Here is a 23643-nt window from a genome sequence, read left to right as displayed (position 1 = left end):
TGCTAGCTACTAGACAAGCCGTAAAGGCAATAATAATAATAATAATAATAATAATAATAATATTATTATTATTATTATTATTATTATTATTATTATTATTATTATTATTATTATTATTATTATTATTATTATTATTATTATTACAAATAAGAAGAAAATTCAAAAAAGTCGTTTCTTTGGATGCAGCCCCACAGGTCCATATATGTTACTGCCACTGCATTTGATCATTAGAAACCCAGAAAGTCAGGAAATTTTTCTTAAAAATTTTGTTGCTACAGAGTTCTGAACATGAGAACATAGATAAAACAAAGGACAATTCTATGTTTACGTTTGCAATTCAATTATGATAAGTAAAACGGAGATTTATTTTAAAAAAATAAAGTAGAAAAGCCATAAATTCGAACTTTGGTTATTCAAAGTCATACATTAACTTTTGGGAAGTTTCTTTCTTATTCCATGACATTTTGATTTGCCCAGATACGACAACTGTGTCAACTGACCTTGACATATGTGTGAAATGTCGTCATCCAATAGTTTGCATCTGTTTTGGACACTTTGAGTCTAAAACTGACATCCCTAATCGAAGTTGTTCCAAATTGGACTAGTATACTCAAAACAACAGTTCACGGAGTCTTTCGTTCAACGCCTATGAATAAAATTTTTTCACATTCAATTAATGCATTCTCTTCATGAAGTAGATTGTCTAAATCGAGCAGCATGTAGCACAGAATTTGTAGAGCAAACTGGAAATAAAAACCTACTGGATAACATCTTATTCAGTAACGAGGCGACTTCCCACACATGCGGTAAAATCAATCAAGAGAATTGTCACATCTCGGCAAATAAAAGACGAAATGATGTCATGGAGTGGGAAAGGGACTTTCCAAAAGTTGAATTTGATGACCAAATTTAAAATTTATAGCTCTTTTTGTTTTATCGCTTTTATTTATTTATTTATTTATTTTAAAAAATCTCCTACTTTTGGATCAAAAGATCCAATATATTTCAATCAAAAATTTTCCTGTAGGCCTTATATTTAGAGAACTACATATTACTGTAGCCAAACCCAAACTATCAATTAACTCAGTATGATGTGCTTATTCCGTTAAAAAAAAAAGAAAAAAAAAACAAATAAAAAGAAAGAAAAAAAACACACGAAACCTCGATTTCAAAAGTTTTGTGAATCCTGATCCAAAACCTAATTATTGGCCAAGATCGCGATCTTTTGATTCATTTTTACCATTCCTAACTTTCTTGTTGTAATCATATTTTAGTTGCAAAAGTAAACAGTTTTTTTTTTTTTTTTTTTTGTTCAATCTACCAAAAGAGGTAGTTAATTTATGAGCACAAAATAATTTTGGAACACTGCATATACAAAAATAAAAGTTTGTACACTTTTAGAATATATTAAAAATGATAAACATAAATAGATTTGATTTTTTCTCTCTCAAAAGTGCATAATTTCACAAAAATAGACACTTACTTTTAGGACACCTTGGATCGAATAGAAGCACACGTTCCCTCAAGATTCTTATCTCGAAAGCTCGTTGGCGCTCACTAGTGAAGTACGGTAACTCTGTAACACACTGATCACAGCATAAAAAGAAAAATCAACGTCGTATCACGTGAGTAAGAACAGACGCAACACTGGGCGTGATAGAAGACTCTGAAGGCGAACCAATAAAAAACTACTGGTGTTTCAGATGTAAAGCATTACGGGCAATAGCCAATGGTGCACGATATTCCACGCGGTGTTGCCGGATAATGGACTCCCCTTTCCCTTCTCGCTCTTCCTCCAGTTGAGATTATGACACATACATTGGCAACATTATTCGCAATGTAAATATACTATTCCAGCAAACTCAAGAATTTTGACTGTGCATCCTAGAAGTATATATAGCAATTAAATTACTTACCTATTAACTTTTCCAGTGGATATGCTAAACACTTGTCTTCAACACTACTTTCACTATCGTCTATGTCAGTCAATATTTCGTCATTGTCTGAATCTGAGTCTTGTAAATTTATTATCATGGACTAAAAAAAAAAAAAAAAAAAAAATTGTAAACACAAAAAATAATTCTTCGAGCCTGATTTCGGAGCACTTTATTTTTTTATTATATTCTTTAAAGAAAACTCGTACTCGGTTTGCTTAAAGACATTGTCAACTATAATTTTGGAGAACAAACGAACTACCACGAAAGAAAGTAACCCAGACACTGATGAATTCTGTTTGTGCTAGAAGAGATGTTACGTTCCTACACAACTAGCCCCTTTGTTTCCTTCTCAATTTTCATAACAAATGACATTCTTGGGCTTGGTCTAGGTCACACAAAAACAATCCGTCTGATTCCTAAGCAAGTCCATATGATCGAGTTTGTTTTGGGTTACGATAATTTACGACACCATTCAGACGCCTGGTGCTTTTGAATCCCTGCTGGAGGTGGAAAGAGGGATAAGTGGTCGCATATATGTAAGGTAGTGAAACGTGACGAAAAAAAAAAAACATACTGCGTTTTTTCTGTCGAGTAAGGAAGAATTTATCCCGAATTAAATTTCAAAACAATATTACTAACTTCCCATACTTTGTTCTTACGATGTTAGGCATATTATATATATGGGAGCACACCGTATGAACTCTCTACTAGATATTGCATAATAATATCTGAGTTGATATTTTTTCGAGTTTTTTTTCCTTTACTATTTTAACCCATATAAATACAAAGTCAGATAAACAGACTGCTATAAACAGCATTTGCTTTCTTATGAATAGCTTATTGATTCATCTACAATCCGGTTTTCAGCTCAGTACTGTCAAGATCCATCTTTTGATAGGGTAGCATCGTGAAAATATAACATGTGTATAGTATGTATGGTGAATTAAAATGCTTTCATATTCTGAAAGAGATCATTTGTTCTCTTCTAAATGTGTGAAAGTCTTTCCTCCCCCTGAAAGTAATGTTCCCCTAGAATAACCTGCTGGTTACACCCATGATTGTTCTGTAATAAAAGTTGAGTTCTAGTTCCAAATCGAAGAAAAATCCACTGGAAATTAGACGCGGGACTCATCGCTCGTTTTACAAATTGTTTTATATGGAAACCTTTACAAGCGTGTATCATAACAGCCAGTTGACATAAAAAGATGTAGTTTTCACGTATGTGTTCGTAGTTCTTTTCTCTACGTCGTAAAGTGAGCAGTTAATGTACTAATACAATATTTCTAATAAGCGCCTCTGGTATTGTCAAGATTCGCAGTAGCGCGAGAAGTCAGCGTGCAGGACTGCTTGTCGCGAATTGTCAACACCGCTCAAAGCCAATTGGACGCCGCGTGAAGCCAACTCAAGGCCATGCCGCTTATCATTTGAAACCTGCAATAGTTTTCCTCAAGGGAAAAAAGAGAAAAAATAAATTGCCTTGTTGAAAAATGAAAGTGGAAATAGCTAAATGATTAAAAGTTCAAAAGTAAAACTTAACTACTAAAGTACTGAGAAACATTAATATTTGATTGCAAATTCTTTACTTATACAATATAAAGGGTTAAAATATTGGTTATTTTGAGATTGGTTATTGGTTACTACATCATTAAAGAATTTAAGAAAATTTTATATCACCATGCTATTTACAAAAAAAAAAAAAAAAAACGGAAAGAAAACTGAATATATATCTATATATATATATATATATATATATATATATATATATATATATATATATATATATATATATAGGTATAGGGTGTTACATAAGTATTTTATTAGTAATGCTAAGTAGTTCGATACAACATCTGTACTTATGTACTCGAGTTAAATAATGTGTTTCTGTGTGTGTGAGTGTCTGTCATCAGATTTTCCCATAGAAGAAAGTCACCCACAGCTGCCAAATTTGGTAAAATAAAATGAAATGAAATCTTTCAGTTTAACGTCCCACGCATATGCCTGTTAGGCTAAGGGAGACAATGATTTAGGCAACTGAACGATGAAGTGGATGGAAACGAGAGTATCCCGAGAAAACTCACGAACATGATGTTGTACACCACAAACTTATTTATCCAGGGATCGAATCAGGGACCCCGCGAGCCAAATTTGGTACACAGATAGATCTTCACCAGAGCTAATCGCGTATGAAGTCATTTTTGATTTTAGGCTTGAGGAGAGATTAGAAAGGAGGTGAAAGTGGATGCATAAAAGAAGAGGATAAATACCTGGGACGACGGATATTAGTGGTGGTGGATTAAAGCTTAGCGTCCCTTTCAGCAGCAAGACTATATGAGACATGGATCTACAGCTTAACGGGGGATCCGAACCACATGAGCTGCATTCGGGAATCGAAGTCGGGTCTCCCACACTAAAGGCACTCACGTTAACCGTCGGTGCTCCCGACGGATATTACTGTCAAATTCATAGTGTTCGGGGATGATTAGTAACACTCCAGATGCTGTTCAAATCCAAGCCCCATGATCATTGCCGTGTGTGTGGGGGGGGGGAGTAACACGTCAAAAAAAATGACCATATTAGTATTGATTTCATAGATTTTCGGGATCGTCAAGCTGGCTGGTAACAGTCCATATGTCGTTTAAGGCCAAATTAGACGAAAAGAGACATGCCAGCTTGCCCGAGAATTGACAAGAACAATATGGGGGGGGGGGAGTGAAGAGGTAGAAAATCCTTATTGACTAGCGTCAGTTACCTGCTTCGATGGGTTAAAATAGAAAAAATTAGTGATATGTTCCGTTAGTCAGTCACTTTTTACTATTCCAGAAGCACTCTCTGATATCGGTTATTTTCGGTCATTTTTATATATCTCTCCCTCCCCAAGTTACGAGCTGAATTTTGATTTAAATGGCATCGGAAGTATCACTGTTCATCTCAGTGACCCGAAAACTATGGATTCGACATTAATATTGGTCATTCTTTATCATTTCTATGTACATATCCCTCCTCCCCCTCCCTACGTTGTACCGTCAAAGTGAAATGATAAAAACCATCCCAGGCCCAAACCTCATGTATGTTGAAAATTTGATCGAGATCGGTTGCGTGGTTCACAAACATAGTCACTTTCATCTCGTATGTAGATTGCACAAATCTTATCCTCCCCGTGCGAAGAACGGGTATTTCAGGTAACATTTTATAAAACATATTTAGTAAGCAATGTATGTAGGATAGCTACAAGTTCACATATTTTAACATCCATAATTATTAAACAATGTAAGAATGACCCTAACAACTAAGTTGACCCATTAATTACATGCTAATTACAGTAATTAATTTGCAAACTTCTGGTAACAGTGTCAGTTTATTCACTCCTAGCTTAGTTCTTAATGGTGGGAATTTTTTTCCCTAAAGTATTAAGTATGAGGAACCCACCAGGATTTCGCATCCAGGTCAGCAATTAGGGTATATAAGACGAGATCTACTACTTAAAGAGGATTTGGATCACTATGGTGCGTATGATGTACTCATCCTGGGATTTAAATTCAGGACCTCATACACCAAAGAACATCTCTCTAACCTACTTTACTATAGTGATCGTGATGAGTCGTGAAGCCTGAGCTAGAATTACCAATTTCACCACCCACTGTAGAACGCGAGGGTATGTCCCGGTCGTCAACCCTATGAAATGACATTTTGTTAGTGTCGTCTCTCGACGGTGTAGTGTTGTCGGATTGGCGCTAAATTTAGTTTTGTTGTTTTATATTTTTACTTTTCTTCTTCTTCTAGCTGTTTAACTCGAATAGTTGTTAGTGTTTGTGTTATGGTTCCTAAAGTGTTGTTTCTAACACTCATTTGCCTCTAAATTTGGCAACGATGTTGGTGTACTTTTGGTGTTTCACTTTTTCTGAAGTGTGCTCGGAAGGCAATTCTACGAATCGCACCGAATTCTTCCTATGCATCACATGTGAGGGAAAGCGGTTCTATGATTCGTGTAATGTTCAGGCTTCACGAATCGTTGTGGTCACTATAGATAGGAGAGCTGTTTACATTCGCAGTATCGCTTTCTCTGTACGTAAAAGAAAGAAAAAAAAAACTTGTTAACTTGCTTAGTTGTTCCTTTATGGACCAAAAAAAAAGAAAGAAAAGAAAGAAAGAAAAGAAAAGAAAATTAGCATCAGTTTGGTAAAATTGTTGGTAGGAAATGAACGTTAGGAAAGCGCTGCCAGAGCATGGGGTCCCTGGTGCATGGGGTCCCTGGTTCGATCCCAGCTCACACCAAGTGAAATTTGTGGTTTGCTCGGGGTCTCCCGTTTCCTCCCACTTTCTTCATTCCACCATTTCATTCATTTCTCATCATCACCGTCTCCTTTTGCCTAGAAGGTATAACCGTTGGACGTAAAATCAAAAATTTCATTTCACTCTATCCGTTGACTAGCCTTAAACTAGCTCGGAACTTCGCCCCAGACAACGGCATTTGCTCCCCCTACGGTCTTGTTCCTCATATTTCAGCCTCTGCTGCCGTTCTTTGCACGGCAAGAATACATTTATGGCATTATTCTTTACGAAAATTTTAAATCTCTTTCCTTCTTAGAATATGTATTTCAATCAAGGTGAAATGATGAAAATCTACTTATGTCGGTCCAAGTACTAATTGTGTTCAAAAATTTATTTAAAAAGAAATAAAATAATATCTACTTTAAAATATCTTTTTTTTTTTTTTTTTTTTGATGCTTATAAAAATCACGGTTATAAATTCATGCTTAAACTTACTGTTTATTTAATAATGAAATCCTTAAGAATTTCTAAACCTACTTTTTACCTCACGATCGGCTATCCGCGGTAACAAGCCAGTCACCCATGTAAAGCATAGATCAGTGGTTCTCAAAGTGGGATACGCGGACCCCTGGTGGTCCGTGGGATGTAGCCGGGGAGTTCGCGACGCCTAAAAATTGAAATGTGTTATAATAAAATGGAACTCACAGCTGTTATGCAAGAAGTATTCTCTTCAGTTACTAAAAAGAAAGCAATTAGAAATTGTACATATGTTTGTAGATTTAAGTGTTTTCTTACTTTACTAAATTTCTGCCCTGTGAGTATGAAGAGTTGTCTAAAAATGCATTGCAACATTTGATACCTTTCGCTACCACTTACTTATGTGAACAGACCTTTTCTGCTCTTTGCAGTGTTAGAACCTGAAAGAGAAATCGCCTTAATGTGGAATCGGATCTAAGATTGATGGTGACAAAACTTATTCCGGATTTCAGTGAAATTATGGAAAACAGAAAGAATTTCATTCCTCATATTAGTGACCCCACATTTGAGAAATTTCTTTATCAAGTGAATTTCCTTTAAAAAAAAGAAAAAAGAAAGTACATTGATTTTCAGTCTTGAAAGTTACTGTACTTTCAATTGAAATTTCGTGAACTAGGAACCAATCATGTTACTTATTGGAATATTTTTCTTGATCTTTTTCTTGTCAATGGAAATTTTAATCAGTATAATTTTTAATTCAATGTGAAATTTCAGATAGTATTGCAAGGGGGTCCGGGGATCACTTTGCAATGAACAGGAGGTCCGCGGATCACTTTCGGAATGCACAGAGGGTCCGCTTTATCCAGTAACGTAGCCAGGATGTGTTTTTTTTGGGGGGGCAAGTGCTGTTATAGGTACATATAGAAAAAATACAAACAAAAAATATATAAACATAAAAATATATAAAAAATTACAAACATCAAAGTACCAAAGTACATTGTCGGACCTCTTGGAGGGGCGGCCTCTCCGGCCCCCCTTTCCCTACGCCACTGGCCTTATCGGAAAGTTTGAAAACCACTGCCGTAGATTATTTGCTCGGAGACATGATATACATACAAGCGTTAAACCAGTAACCAGGCTTCTCTCTATCAAGGCAGAATGACTGAATGAAAAGTCGGTTTACCATTCCACGTAGTGGAAAGGATGGGTTGCTTTACCCTTTTTTTTGTAGTTTGTTGGTTTGAAGGTGTCAGTATATTCTCAACAGTGAGCTAACACTTGTTTCTTCTTCTTTGTCTGCGTAGAGAGGGTCGTGCTGGAGGAGTGCTTGACATTCTTTTTTGTTCTTGTTGTTTAAGATTGCTCGCTGCATCATCTCGTGATGAATTACTAGCTTTTTTGGTGTTGTCTTTATTGTTGTAAATGCCTTGTGTGTGTATTTAGTTGACATGTATGGATGTGTGATTTACTGGAGGTTACGTGTGTATGATTTCATTTGTTCATGTGTTTTCCGTGACTCTGATTTCTTTTTATCTCCTGTTTGTTTTGTGAGTGGGTGATGTTTCTTCTTTAGTTTTGAATTTGTGATGAAGATATTTCCTTGCGTTGTGGTCAGTATGCGTAGTTGTCGTTGAAGGATGTGTCTCCATGTTGATAGCTGGTTGAGTTTTTTTCTGCTGGGGAAAGGGGGGTCTGTTAGCATGCTGAGAATGGATGCTACCCATTTCATTATTGTTTCGGTTACTGTTTCAATGTCTTAGTTGATTTTGAAGTAAAGGTCGGTGCTGAGAATTTCTGTTTTTCTTCTGCTTTTCTTTTTGTGTGTTTGTGGGGGGGGGGGGGGTCAAAAAATCCAATATATTTCAGACAGAAATTTTCTTGTAGGCCTTATATCTGGAGAACTACATATAATATAGCCAAACCAAGACTACCACTTAACTCAGTATGATGTGCTTATTCCGTAAAAAGTATGAAATCTCGATTTAGGGTCTACTCAAAATTTTTGTGTGTAACGATATATTTGTATTTTCAGTGTAATTCTAAATATCTTTTATTATACTTCTGGGCAATGTGTAATTTTCAAATATGTACTAACTAGTTTGAAGAAGAAGAAGAGAGTACGAAAAGATATAGAATCAAAAATTGATTCTAATATGTGGATTTGGTGAGTTTTTGTCTGTAAGTTGCCATGACGACGAATAATCAATAAATTATTGTTCCAGAACTATCTTAAGGAAGGGATATGTACACAATCTTTTGAGACGTACTTATTTTAGTGATTATGTGCCATAAATAAAAGATAATGTTCAAAAGCAATGAACCAAAAAAATGTTTTATGTGATTATCGTTACCTTATCGTTACAAAAATTTGATGGGCCTTCTTCGCAGAATCATTATCGTTATATGTGGTCCCTGATCCAAAAAATCCAATATACTTCATTTAATCAAATATTTTCTTGTACGCCTTATATTTCGAGAACTACATATAGTGTATCCGAACCAGAACTACCACTTAACTCAGCATACCGCGGTGATCCTAGCAGATATCTGCTACCTCCGTAACAGAAAAATTTCAGGGTTGCCAGTGTATACAAAGACAAATAAACAACCCCCTGTAACTCTCTCAAATCATATAGAACGCAGTAGTTATTTATACTCTGATATACACCACCATATTTATATTATAATTGTGCTGAAGCGGCCTCCACGTTATCAATAATTAATTAATCAATTAAAACGAAAAGTCAAAATTTTACATATTTTCCCATATCAGCTCATATATCACGAGTTACCCCCCTCGGAATATAATGATCTTGGTATCATGTAATCTACAGATATATACCTTCATATCTATATTATCGTCTTGTTGAAGCGGCTTTCAGTTTATCACTAATTAATTAATTAATTAAAACGAAAAGTCAATATTTTACATATTTTCCCATATCAGCTCATATATCACGAGTTACCCCCCTCGGAATAAAATGATCTTGGTATCATGTAATCTACAGATATATACCTTCATATCTATATTATCGTGTTGTTGAAGCGGCTTTCAGTTTATCACTAATTAATTAATAAATTAAAACGAAAAGTCAAAATTTTACATATTTTCCCATATCAGCTCATATATCACGAGTTACCCCCCTCGGAATATAATGATCTTGGTATCATGTAATCTACAGATATATACCTTCATATCTATATTATCGTCTTGTTGAAGCGGCTTTCAGTTTATCACTAATTAATTAATCAATTAAAACGAAAAGTCAAAATTTCACATATTTTCCTATATCAGCTCATATATCACGAGTTACCCCCCTCGGAATATAATGATCTTGGTATCATGTAATCTACAGATACATACCTTCATATCTATATTATCGCCTTGTTGAAGCGGCTTTCAGTTTATCACTAATTAATTAATCAATTAAAACGAAAAGTCAAAATTTCACATATTTTCCCATATCAGCTCATATATCACGACTTACCCCCCTCGGAATAAAATGATCTTGGTATCATGTAATCTACAGATATATACCTTCATATCTATATTATTGCCTTGTTGAAGCGGCTTTTAGTTTATCACTAATTAATTAATCAATTAAAACGAAAAGTCAAAATTTCACATATTTTCCCATATCAGCTCATATATCACGACTTACCCCCCTCGGAATATAATGATCTTGGTACCATGTAATCTACAGATATATACCTTCATATCTATATTATCGGCTTGTTGAAGCGGCTTTCAGTTTATCACTAATTAATTAATCAATTAAAACGAAAAGTCAAAATTTTACATATTTTCCCATATCAGCTCATATATCACGAGTTACCCCCCTCGGAATATAATGATCTTGGTATCATGTAATCTACAGATATATACCTTCATATCTATATTATCGTCTTGTTGAAGCGGCTTTCAGTTTATCACTAATTAATTAATTAATTAAGACGAAAAGTCAATATTTTACATATTTTCCCATATCAGCTCATATATCACGAGTTACCCCCCTCGGAATAAAATGATCTTGGTATCATGTAATCTACAGATATATACCTTCATATCTATATTATCGTGTTGTTGAAGCGGCTTTTAGTTTATCACTAATTAATTAATCAATTAAAACGAAAAGTCAAAATTTCACATATTTTCCCATATCAGCTCATATATCACGAGTTACCCCCCTCGGAATATAATGATCTTGGTATCATGTAATCTACAGATATATACCTTCATATCTATATTATCGTCTTGTTGAAGCAGCTTTCAGTTTATCACTAATTAATTAATCAATTAAAACGAAAAGTCAAAATTTTACATATTTTCCCATATCAGCTCATATATCACAAGTTACCCCCCTCGGAATATAATGATCTTGGTATCATGTAATCTACAGATATATACCTTCATATCTATATTATCGGCTTGTTGAAGCGGCTTTCAGTTTATCACTAATTAATTAATCAATTAAACCGAAAAGTCAAAATTTTACATATTTTCCCATATCAGCTCATATATCACGAGTTACCCCCCTCCGAATAAAATGATCTTGGTATCATGTAATCTACAGATATATACCTTCATATCTATATTATCGTGTTGCTGAAGCGGCTTTCAGTTTATCACTAATTAATTAATAAATTAAAACGAAAAGTCAAAATTTTACATATTTTCCCATATCAGCTCATATATCACGAGTTACCCCCCTCGGAATATAATGATCTTGGTATCATGTAATCTACAGGTATATACCTTCATATCTATATTATCGGCTTGTTGAAGCGGCTTTCAGTTTATCACTAATTAATTAATCAATTAAAACGAAAAGTCAAAATTTTACATATTTTCCCATATCAGCTCATATATCACGAGTTACCCCCCTCGGAATATAATGATCTTGGTATCATGTAATCTACAGATATATACCTTCATATCTGTATTATCGTCTTGTTGAAGCGGCTTTTAGTTTATCACTAATTAATTAATCAATTAAAACGAAAAGTCAAAATTTCACATATTTTCCCATATCAGCTCATATATCACGAGTTACCCCACTTGGAATATAATGATCTTGGTATCATGTAATCTACAGATACATACCTTCATATCTATACTATCGTCTTGTTGAAGCGGCTTTTAGTTTATCACTAATTAATTAATCAATTGAAACGAAAAGTCAAAATTTCACATATTTTCCCATATCAGCTCATATATCACGAGTTACCCCCCTCGGAATATAATGATCTTGGTATCATGTAATCTACAGGTATATACCTTCATATCTATATTATCGGCTTGTTGAAGCGGCTTTCAGTTTATCACTAATTAATTAATCAATTAAAACGAAAAGTCAAAATTTTACATATTTTCCCATATCAGCTCATATATCACGAGTTACCCCCCTCGGAATATAATGATCTTGGTATCATGAAATCTACAGATATATACCTTCATATCTATATTATCGTGTTGTTGAAGCGGCTATCAGCTTATCACTAATTAATTAATCAATTAAAACGAAAAGTCAAAATTTTACATATTTTCCCATATCAGCTCATATATCACGAGTTACCCCACTTGGAATATAATGATCTTGGTATCATGTAATCTACAGATATATACCTTCATATCTGTATTATCGGCTTGTTGAAGCGGCTTTTAGTTTATCACTAATTAATTAATCAATTAAAACGAAAACTCAAAATTTCACATATTTTCCCATATCAGCTCATATATCACGAGTTACCCCCCTCGGAATAAAATGATCTTGGTATCATGTAATCTACAGATATATACCTTCATATCTATATTATCGGCTTGTTGAAGCGGCTTTCAGTTTATCACTAATTAATTAATCAATTAAAACGAAAAGTCAAAATTTTACATATTTTCCCATATCAGCTCATATATCACGAGTTACCCCCCTCGGAATATAATGATCTTGGTATCATGAAATCTACAGATATATACCTTCATATCTATATTATCGTGTTGTTGAAGCGGCTATCAGCTTATCACTAATTAATTAATCAATTAAAACGAAAAGTCAAAATTTTACATATTTTCCTATATCAGCTCATATATCACGAGTTACCCCACTCGGAATATAATGATCTTGGTATCATGTAATCTACAGATATATACCTTCATATCTGTATTATCATCTTGTTGAAGCGGCTTTCAGTTTATCACCAACTAATTAATCAATTAAAACGAAAAGTCAAAATTTTACATATTTTCCCATATCAGCTCATATATCACAAGTTACCCCACTCGGAATATAATGATCTTGGTATCATGTAATCTACAGATATATACCTTCATATCTATATTATCGCCTTGTTGAAGCGGCTTTCAGTTTATCACCAATTAATTAATCAATTAAAACGAAAAGTCAAAATTTTACATATTTTCCCATATCAGCTCATATATCACGAGTTACCCCCCTCGGAATATAATGATCTTGGTATCATGTAATCTACAGATAAATACCTTCATATCTATATTATCGTCTTGTTGAAGCAGCTTTCAGTTTATCACTAATTAATTAATCAATTAAAACGAAAAGTCAAAATTTTACATATTTTCCCATATCAGCTCATATATCACGAATTACCCCCCTCGGAATATAATGATCTTGGTATCATGTAATCTACAGATATATCCCTTCATATCTATATTATCATCTTGTTGAAGCGGCTTTCAGTTTATCACTAATTAATTAATCAATTAAAACAAAAAGTCAAAATTTTACATATTTTCCCATATCAGCTCATATATCACGAGTTACCCCCCTCGGAATATAATGATCTTGGTATCATGTAATCTACAGATATATACCTTCATATCTATATTATCGTCTTGTTGAAGCAGCTTTCAGTTTATCAATAATTAATTAATCAATTAAAACGAAAAGTCAAAATTTTACATATTTTCCTATATCAGCTCATATATCACGAGTTACTCCCCTCGGAATATAATGATCTTGGTATCATGTAATCTACAGATATATACCTTCATATCTATATTATCATCTTGTTGAAGCGGCTTTCAGTTTATCACCAATTAATTAATCAATTAAAACGAAAAGTCAAAATTTTACATATTTTCCCATATCAGCTCATATATCACGAGTTACCCCCCTCGGAATATAATGATCTTGGTATCATGTAATCTACAGATATATACCTTCATATCTATATTATCGGCTTGTTGAAGCGGCTTTCAGTTTATCACTAATTAATTAATCAATTAAAACGAAAAGTCAATATTTTACATATTTTCCTATATCAGCTCATATATCACGAGTTACCCCCCTCGGAATATAGTGATCTTGGTATCATGTAATCTACAGATATATACCTTCATATCTATATTATCGTCTTGTTGAAGCGGCTTTCAGTTTATCACTAATTAATTAATCAATTAAAACGAAAAGTCAAAATTTTACATATTTTCCTATATCAGCTCATATATCACGAGTTCCCCCCCTCGGAATATAATGATCTTGGTATCATGTAATCTACAGATATATACCTTCATATCTATATTATCGTCTTGTTGAAGCGGCTTTCAGTTTATCACTAATTAATTAATCAATTAAAACGAAAAATCAAAATTTTACATATTTTCTCACCTTTATCTTATATTGCGAGTTATTCTTCTGTGAAGATGATAATAGCTGTGTGAGTAATTAACCCCAAAGCTAAAAAGTCAATATTTTATTTTATTGATTACTTTTTTGTTGTTGTTGGATTTGTTACTATTAGTCAGTTTAGAGAGGACTAATGTTTAGAGGAATCATGCTTGACTTGTAGTGTTCATCGTTATATCTTCTGTTTTATTCCCTTGGTGTTTTAAGCTTGTAACTTTTTTATAATATTTTTAAATTTATCAGTTTGGAATTTGTTGTGAGAAAAATAATTATCATGTTTTTTTCTGTTTAGTGGAAGGCTACCATATTATTATTATTATTATTATTATTATTATTATTATTATTATTATTATTATTATTATTATTATTATTATTATTATTATTATTATTATTATTATTATTATTATTATTATTGCAACGAACTTTATGCTTTATGCATCTTTAGGTTATGCTTTATATTTCCTTACGTTATGCTTTATTATGCTTTTTCCTAATTCAGTCCTTAATGTTCTGATCCTTGAATTGTATTTCATTTTTACCCATTTGAATCTCATATTTGGTTTATTTTACTCGCATTTATAACACAAGCAGTGAAAGTATATATGAAACCATTCATTTTTCTCACTCAAAATTACATCAATACAACATACCAAATCATTTTGTGAAGTTTTCCTTAAGCAGTGTTTCGAAGATGAAACATGTACCTGCAGAGTAGACTTCTCACATTTGATGAATTCAGAACAAAGAGCAGAAAATAGATTACCACCTTCTACTCTGAAAGGGTCAGTTGGGAATTCTCTTACTCTCTGAGATGCATATACTTTTGATTTTGACATTTTAGAATAAGCACAATGAGTCTTGCCTGCCTTTTGAAACATTGTGAGGAAGCAAAAATTCACTCTGAGCGGAAGGTGCAGAGAGAGGAAGAATTCAAACTTTCCATTGTTACGCATAAAGGCAATTGACAGTTGATTTACATTGATTGCGGCATTGATGACAGTCTTTGTTGACAATTGTTATCTTCGACACAAAATATATTAACATATTTTTCTTTGTTGTAAAGATACTCAGGGTTCTGGAATCAAAAACATTAAGCATTATGCTTGATGCTTTATTTTTGTAAATTATGCTTTATTATGTTTATAAGGTAAGCAAATTTGGACATGTAAAGTGGTCAAAATCTCAGATATGGTACCAACAATAGGTGAAAAATTCCATTATGCTTTTACTGCATTTATGCTTTATGGCTGCTCTTATTATTACTATATTATTATTATTATTATTATTATTATTATTATTATTATTATTATTATTATTATTATTATTATTATTATTATTATTTACTTTGTTCTGAAACTGGCTGAGAACATCACTGTTTTCATTACTAACACTGAAATGGTTACAATGTTTTCATCCTGTGTTACAATTTATTATTTCTTCTATATGATCAGTTTAAGGAAATGTAATCGTTATTTTCTAATTTTTTAGCAAACATGTAAAGACACACACTATTCAAAGTTCTATGCGAACCCATTTCACCTTAGTTTCTCCGGAAGTGACATTTGCCATTATTCTCGCTCGTTCCTCTCATATAATAAAATGCTGACCTGGGGAAAGATATTGATGGATGGTTTGCCACTTGGAGAAATAAAAATATTTCTATGGCTGGAAATCCTCTTTTATCTTCTTCATTGTAGGCAAACGTTCTTCAATTCAACACATGTAGTTTATTGTTTGGACCGCCTTGCAAATAACTTACCACCAAACGGAATCTGTAATCAGATCCGAGGGTCCCTATCCCTTCCTCTGCCTCTCACTGCAAAGGTTCAAACTTTCTCTACCGAATACTTTTTGTCTCTTTCCTTTTTTTTATTGTAGGCAATATAAAGTGGGAAAGAATAATATTATTTTTGTGCGGCAGTTTGTCATTTAGTTGAGCAGAGAGACGGTAATCAGAATTGTTAGCTAAATATACTCCTCAAATAACAGGAAGAACTCTCAGCACAACAATATTTACAAAGATAATCCAAAAAACCAAGTTCCCTTCTCTGCTTCTCACCCGCACCGATGAACCACTCGCCCCGGGCGAGTGGGCGAGTGTTTATTTGCATCTCTGATATTGCGTATTGCCGCTTACGATAACTTATAAAACTGAAATTGTAAAAGCGGGCCGCGGTGGCTCAGTGGTAGAGCGTTCACCTCTGGTGCTAGGGGTACCGGGTTCGATCCCAGCCCCCGCCAAGTGAACTCTGTGGTGGACAAACACCGTGTGCGTGGGTTTTTTCGTGGTTCTCCCGTTTCCTCCCACTTTCTTCACTCCACCATTTCATTCATTACTCATCATCACCGTCTCCTTTAGCCTAACCGGCATAACCGTGGGACGTAAAACTCAAAGATTTCATTTCATTTCATTTTTCAAATTGTGAAAAAGAAAACGGCATAAAATGCACCGAATAAAATGTTATTACGTATTTCAAGAAAAGAAAATTTATTTTTTGTATTGGGTCCGATATCTCTTATATGTCTTTTCTGGGTGATTACTGTAGTTTGTTTTCATCATACAATCAACCTGATAGTTTTTGTCAGGAATAAAACAATCACAACTATATGTTCAGAGAATAGTTATAGAAACAGAATGTATAGAAACAACTTAAAACACATTCCGTATAGTACACCATAGACCATATAGGATACATATGTAAGAAGCAAAAAATATATGGATAAAAAATTCTTAGTTGGATTAAAATATAAAGTGGAATGGTTTTGAATGGTTTTATCAGATAATAGTTGTAGAGATAGTATTGAGATAATAATAGGAACAAAGGCAATAATAATATTATTAAGAAGTTCAGTATAATATTTACTATGTCCTAAAAACACCTAAAGTACACCCTATGCATAATATATACATAACAAATGCGAGATTCAGAATTATTTGCCTAAATGACAAATTATAGATCATTCCTCTTAAATATTGAACAATATTCCTATTGTCCAAAGTGGTTGCAAGCTACTGTGTAAAGTGGAGCATTTGTATTTCTTATTACTATTATGGAAGCTTCCCGCATGTAACCGTTTTCGAAAAATGTGCACTTTTCAACTTTATTCCTCCAGTAACCTACATTTATTTTTGGAAGTAGACAATTCTAGAAGACGCCCTCTAAAACAACTTAAGTTTCAAATTAAATGTCGATAGGTGGTGGTGGTCGCTTCGCTAAATCACACGGACGGACATCGGAAAACTAAGTTTTCGTCATGTGAGAGTCATGAAATGTTAAAATCTGTCGAAATCTTGAATTCACATTATTTCACGATCACATTTCTTTCAATTCCTTATAGTAGGCAGTAGATACAAAGTTTGAACTTAAAACTAATACGTTCCTTTATTTTCAATGTTTATAATTCATCGTACAGTCTACTAAACGAATATTTCCTTACACGTAGCATTCGCTACATCGAGTTTTCTGTACACCAAATTTTCCGTGCAACGAATTTTCTTACACCAAGATTTCCTACACCAAATTTACCTACACTCAATCTTTCTGCTCCCGTGCTGTTACAAGGTCAGTTTTTTAATAGACCAATATTCATAAATCAACAACAACAATTCTGTCGCAGTTTAAACCAGTGGTTCCCAACATAGCGGCAGGTCGTGCAAAGCGAGCAAAGGGGGATCACGCTACTGACATAAATAAGTTACTTATGTAATTATGAATAAGTATTACGAATATTGTAACAACGAGCCGTTAAATAACGTATAAATACAAAATAGGTATTGGTTAACAAGAACTGAGGTTTTATTTAGAACAAACGAGATAGAAAAGTATGTCCCTTTCTGCAGCGAGGGTATATGAGACGTTGACCTAATGGTTAACGTGGAATCCGATGCACTAAACATAAGCCAGGAATCGAACCCGAGTCTCCCATGCCAAAGGTGCGTATGCTAACCGCTTAACCACGAAGGAGCTCATAAGACATATCGAGAAGCTGTATTTTGCAATAGATTCAGGGTACCAAAATTAGGAACTCTCTCTCCCTTTCACCCTCTATTGAAATCACAAGTGGTTCAAATCAACCATTGCAGGTTTCAGTGCTTATCGCCATAGAACAAAAACGGTAACAGATAGTAATAACCGACATTTTGCAATCTATTCAGGATCCCAGTTAAGAAAATCATAACCACCCGTAACATACTACCAAAGCCGAGAGTGTTTAAAAATATATTATTACTTCCGGTTTCAATATTGATCTCTATAAAGTAAAAATGGTATGATATATCGAGGTTTTTTCTTTCTTTTTTTAACCCTCTGAAGCACTTGGTGAAACTAGCTAGTTTGTACTAACAATAGATTGAGAGCAGATTAATGGTCTAATATATTGACTCAAAACACTTTTATCGTCTCTTCTCGTTGAAATGATCGAAGAAGAGTTATATATTCCTTCCAGGGAATCGCTAGCTTTGCCCGCTTCTGGACCCGGACTGTTTATTTATAATAATAATAATAATAATAATAATAATAATAATAATAATAATAATAATAATAATAATAATAATAATAATAATAATAATAATAATAATAATAATAAAGCATTTGGAAGCAAATAAAATATTTTTGTAGCTAATTTGAGGGTGGTATTGTGTATTTATAAGTAAACGGTAGTACGTAATTTTACTAGTAAAACGATTGTCGAAAATAGTGCTTATAATAAATTAGGTACGTCATTAATAATCTCGATCATCATATGGTCTAATTGTTTTAAACAGGTTAAGTGAAATACTTAAATGAGCTAGATTTTAATGTAGAGAGAGAAACATACAAAAACAAAACTTTCTACTAACATCAGAAATTTCCGGTGGAAGTACGGACCCCCAGGGCCCTCCCTTTGCTACGTTCGTGTTTGAAATGAAATAATGAATCAAAAAACTACCTATTTTTACCATAAATATATCTGGGCAATATCTGTTAGGATTATGACCTTACCTCTGTTAGTCGTATAAAAATATTCATCGATTGTGCTTAGTTACAGTTTCCTATATATAATACGTATATTTGTGAAAAGATATAACTAAACAGCGTATAGGACCTTTAAAAAGAGTACTTTCCTAACAATAATCCCAAGTAACAAGGTTGATTGGCTCACCGTTGGGAATTGAGTGGGATTTGGTAAAAAGGGTGGGTGATGTTCGGTGAGAGCCTATAGCGGAAAAACTTACGTTGGCCCAACGTTGGTTAAATATAAGGTTGGCTAACTAACTAATCTCCCGATCTTCACGCAACGAGACTAGAATTGACTGTTTTCCCAACTAAGTAATACGTTACTGTAGCGTTGGCTAAATGCTGGGGAACCGCTTTAAGAAAAGCACTTTTCCCACCACTCGACCATTTTCTTTTATCGTTGGCTAATGGCAGGGCCGGCGCTAACAGTTTCGCCGCCCTGGGCGGTACTTTCCCATGCCGAACCTGTAATCTGGAACCCTTATTTTAACGGAAGACGTTCAAGTGTCATGAAAAAGATGTCCCATTTAAAAACTTGTATGAAATGGAAAAGTAAACAAAAAATTGAACTACCCCTCTCGAATGTTTACTCCATACGTGACACAATGTTTAGAATTCTCGATTTCGCTGTATATCTATGATACACAGCAGCGCGTACAGAAAATAATAATAATAAAAAATGCTTTAGTCCCGACTAAGAATTTTAATTTTAAGTTTATATCAAGGTGTGTTTCCAATATTACGACAAAATTAAGTGATTAGCTTAAATCTTATAATGTACTAAAACACAATAGAGATACATAAATTTAACATATCTTAATTGAAAGAAACTTTTCTTGGTTTGGAAATAATAAACACTTCTGACCAAAGTATATACACTTGTTTATTAAAAACTAAATTCCAGTATAATAGTTTCAACAACGTAACGTTGTCTTCATCAGACACTAACTGCTTTGCTTCTTGCTTTGATATAAGCAAATTCCTTTCTCACGTTCACGTAGTCCAATGTTTCAACCAATTCAAGTTTTATTGATATCATCGCTGGACCACTCAAGCGTGTTTCAGATATGGAAGAACGTAAATTAGTTTTTAATAAGCTTAAGTTTCGAAAAACGTCTTTCTCCACTTGTCACTGTTACCGATAAGGTTAACAAAATCCTAAGTGCAATACTGACGTCGGGAGCAAAGTCATGTTCCTCAATTTTAGTTTCTTTTGGTGTACCTTGAGGCTTAATTATAGCAGTTAACACTTTCAGTTCGCCTTTGAAATCACTGGTGTTAATATTTTTCGATTCTTCGTGTGTTAAGATGCTGGCAAGTTTAGTCCACTTTTCAGACAAAAGTTCAGGTTGCATATCTTCAAGATTACTTATAACGTAAAGAAAATCGAAATACTTGCTGTAATCTTTAAGTTGCTCAAACCTTTTTCTTAAAGCTAACACAATCACGTCTAGAACTTTGTAATAGAAATCGATCTTGTATCTTTTTGTGGATCTTCAATAGCTTCATCCTCTGCTTCGTTCTGAAACTGTCTCTTCTTCTTTCGACTTCGAGCTTGCACCGTCTTACCTATCAGTGGATCATCCATATCTAATGCTCATGCCAACTCCATCGCATCAACTAAGTAAGATTGAAACTTTTTATCATTTCTGTTCCTCTCAAACTACTCACATATATTTTCAAGTAACCTAACAGCATACAACACATGATAATCAATGCTGTAGAGATTTTTGCTTACTGTGTTTACTTGGAGTAAAAAGTCATAGCAGATAACGAATGAGTAAAGTAAAGTTACTCTCCTTTGCTATACACAAATCATCGTGGGCGACCATTCTATCTGTTTTATTGTTGTTATTTATTTGAAGTAAGACATCATAATCTCCCCTATTTGATATCTAAGTGAAGTCAGAGCATCAATTTGGATCTCCCACCTTGCGTGCTTAATAGTTTTAAAGCAAGACTGCCAATATGTTCCTTTAGTTATGGCCCAATGTTGAACTAACGCAGAAATAAAGTCAAACTTTTTTAACTATACAAAAAATGGCGTACTGAAATATTGTAGCTGCATCGTTAACGACAAGATTTAGTGAATGACTATTGGAAGGAATATAGAACGCTCAGAAGTTTATTTCTAAAATTCTTTTTTGAATACCTGAAAGTTTGACTTCCATATTGGAACTATTGTCTTATCCTTAGCCCCTCATGTCTTCGATAGGAATGTTCATTTCCTTTAGCTGTTTAATTATTACTTCTGTCAGTCCTCGACCAGTGGTGTCTGTTACCGGTATGAAATCAATCAAGAAAATGTTTGCAAATTTTTACAAGGCATTCTCCAGTACTGTATGTAATTTGTACAAAACGAGCGATTATTGTCATTTGCTCCGTACTAGAAATATCTGGCGCACAGTTTAGTATTATACTATAATATTTTGCAGCTATCAACAAAGACAATATTTTACTTTTAATTTGTTCACTAAGAATTTGAATAGTTTCATTTTAGACATCTTTTCCTAAGTAGTAGTCGTATTTATTTTGCCCTCCCATTGATCTTTTAATGTGTTCGGCCATGACGCAGTCAAACTTTGCAAAGAGTTCTACCAGTTTCAGAAAATTACCGTTATTACTTGTGTAAAGTTTATCTGATGTTCTGCGTAACGGTAGACATTGTTCACTTAAAAACTGTATTATTGCAACTAGTCGTTCTATTACGTTTTTCCAATGTGCTTCGGCATTGAACATTTTCTGGTGTTCTGCGTCTATTGTAAGACCACTCTTCAGTCTTATCGAAAGCTTCATCCACCTTGTTTGCGACTCAAGACTAACCAAAGCTCTCAGAAAAGAGGTGCCAATTATAGCCATCAACTGCGAAATATATATTTTACTTGTGGAAAACAATTTCCAACAAAAACAGAAAACAGCATTCTTACTTTCTGAATAAACTAACTACTTTCTGAACACAGTTTTGCCATTACATAATGTATGTTACAGTTAGTTACCTGTGATCCTACGGTTGAAATTGTCTCTGGGACAGTTGTCAAGATCAGTTAATTGCTCTGGAGGACCTCTTTTGATTAGGGTGGTTCTAATAAAATAATTTATACTACGAGGCCAATTCGCAGGATCTTGGTCTATAACATCACTGTGTGTGATGTTTGCGAAAATTTTATCTAAACCGCTGGAAGGGAAATATTGAACAAGGTACGTGTGACTAGTAGTTTGATACGAGTTTCCTGAATTTCCTGAGTATTTTCCTGAATGTGAGTGAAGTAAATTTAATTATATTCTAAGGTGAACACAATTTTATTTATCCATGTAGGTCTATTACAAGCATTATACGAAGGTCGTTTCGAAAGTAATTCATCATATTTTCTTTCATGGAAACTAATGGAGATACATTAATAACAACAGCACAGCTAAACAGAGCAATATTTCAGCTACAGACTGTCATTTTTCCACATAGTTCCCACCATTCTTTATGCACTTTTGCCAACGATGAACCAGAGCCTGCATGCCGCGCTTGTAAAAATTGGAACCAGCTGAGGCTAACTACTTCCTTACAGCTTTGACAAACAAGGCATTATAGCCGACATTCAACTTTGTACACAATTCTCTGGTCGTTTAAGGCGATCTTAATGTCATTGGGATTTGGTTGGCCCAGCGTTGAGAGATGGTTGGGGATTGGTTGGATAAACGAAGACCCAACCTTCGTTAGGTTGAGAAATGGGTCTGAAATGGTTGCCAAAGCGGCCAGACCTGACTCTGGGCCACCATTGGTATGTCGCATCGCCAACATTTTCCCAACGTTGAGCCAACTGATTTTGCTACTAGGGATGTAAGTCTTGCAACTTGTATTTTATATCATCGGAAAATTTTTTACCCGCCTCTAGCATTATTTTATGATTTCTTCAATTTTCATATAACATTATATGTGCATATATACAGGGTGCGGCAGCGTTCATAGCGTAATTTGACTTGCATAGTACAATGACGTACTGCATGAATGAGCGCCAGCTCGTGCCGCATTCGTGTACTAACGAGCTTCCATTTCGAGTGTGACAGTGATATGGAGCGGTGAAGTGCACAGCATTGTGCCTTTGCTGTTGAAATTTACTTCAAGAATAACGACTCTGTTATTGCTACCCAGCGTCTATTTCGGCAATATTTCAACTTGGAAAATCATGGGAAAGTTCCAGATGGACGAACCATTGTGAAGTGGGTACGTTCATTTCAAACAGCAGGTTCTGTTTGTAGTGGCAAACCGGGAAGAAGTGAAAGAACTCTGCGGACACCAGAAGCCGTGGAAAA

General features: G+C 34.1%; 1 protein-coding gene across 3 annotated transcripts in view; it reads right to left on the bottom strand.

Annotated features, from left to right (window-relative positions):
* Positions 1–23643, bottom strand: part of LOC145687963 (histone H2B-like) — a 154365-nt gene that overhangs the window by 64510 nt on the left and 66212 nt on the right. The window contains exon 1 of one of the 3 annotated variants that reach the window (XM_081761571.1): positions 1484–1575. The exons of the other annotated variants lie outside the window; for them this stretch is intronic. The gene's annotated coding sequence lies outside the window, so the exon portion shown is untranslated. Of the gene's footprint in view, positions 1–1483; positions 1576–23643 lie in introns of those variants that run through there. 3 annotated transcript variants of the gene reach the window in all.

Source organism: Thermobia domestica, chromosome 6 (assembly GCF_964235325.1).
Source record: "Thermobia domestica chromosome 6, izTheDome1.hap1.1, whole genome shotgun sequence".
NCBI lineage: Eukaryota > Metazoa > Arthropoda > Insecta > Zygentoma > Lepismatidae > Thermobia > Thermobia domestica.
The sequence above is the reverse complement of the archived record's forward strand: the minus strand, read 5'-3'. Positions and strand labels throughout refer to the sequence as shown.